We start from the raw sequence: 1,433 nt of genomic DNA, 5'->3' as shown, positions 1-1,433 counted from the left end.
TGAAACACATACTCTGTGCAATTATACAATTATGGCATTTTAAACATTAAGTTTGTGGTGATTTGTTGTGCAAAAAGAGAAAATCAATACAGCAGATATTGACAGGAATAGAATTTTTTATCTCTTTTATCTCTTATTTTGCTGCTTACAGGTTTAGTCTGCCCACAATACCCACAAATGAAGTATAAGACAATTTAAATATGTACACTTTAAACTATGCATTCAGTAGAAATGTATCATTAGTTATTTTACAAAAGTGGATTATTTTATCCACAACTCTCTGCATCTATGCTTTCACACTCAAAAAATACATTATTGGAACCCTTCTGAGAAAATATGAGAAACCTCTAAGTCATATATTTTGGCTGCAAAGTATTCCATGGTATGGCGCGCCATTCTATTACTTCCTTATTTGTGTTTTCCAGTTTCTTTACACTTGTCCAGATGCTTTAATAAATAGCTCTGTTCCTATGATATTACATATTGGTTGCTTAGTTTGCATAAGATAGAAGTTCATGGAGTATGATTCCTGGGTCAGAGAGCGTATGCATCTTTTGATTTAATAGATCATCTGATACTATTCCAAAATATCTGTACCTATTTGCATTTGCATCCATGATGTATTAGAACCCAAAAACTCTAAGTATTTTCACACCACAATTTTAAAAATTATGAGAAGTGAAAAAGACATGTCTTACTTTACAAGGGATTTCCCTATTATTATTAAAAATGATTTTATAATTATTGATCATTTATATTTGCTGTTCTTTGAATGCCTATCTCTTTTTTTTTTGAGTTTGTTTTTTTTCCATCAAACATCTTGTAGGTTTGTTTTTTGTTTAATTAATTGCAAAATTTTCCACATTGTAAACTATATGTCTGACCTACAGTTGCACTCCCTCATCCTCTCCCTCATCCTTTCCCTCTCTCCTTCTCCCTTCTTCTCTGAAATCAATAAAATTATTTCAAAAAGATTAAATTATTATTGTCTTTGTATTACTTGACAAGTTGCAATTGCTTTGTTCCTAATTGCTTCCTACTGGAAACTGTTCTCTGCTTTTCTCCCAGGGTGTGGATTAATAGATCAGCTACTTCTGGTTTGAAAGTTGTTTTCATGTTGGCTCATAAAGCTTTTTCTCCTGAGCTCCAGTTGGCCCTCCTCACCTGTAAGTAAAACCCTCTTGCAATCAAAACAACAAATACAGCCAAAGCTGGTTTGGCTCAGTGGATAGAGCGCCCGCCTGTGGACTGAAAGGTCCCAGGTTCGATTCTGGTCAAGGGTGTGTGCCAGGGTTGCGGGCACATCCCCAGTGGGAGATGTGCAGGAGGCAGCTGATCGATGTTTCTCTCTCATCGATGTTTCTGACTCTCTATCTCCCTCCCTCTCTGTAAAAAATCAATAAAATATATTTAAAAAAAAGATTTTACAAAGT

This window comes from Myotis davidii, unplaced genomic scaffold (assembly GCF_000327345.1).
Source record: "Myotis davidii unplaced genomic scaffold, ASM32734v1 scaffold135, whole genome shotgun sequence".
NCBI lineage: Eukaryota > Metazoa > Chordata > Mammalia > Chiroptera > Vespertilionidae > Myotis > Myotis davidii.
This window is presented reverse-complemented; position numbering follows the sequence as displayed.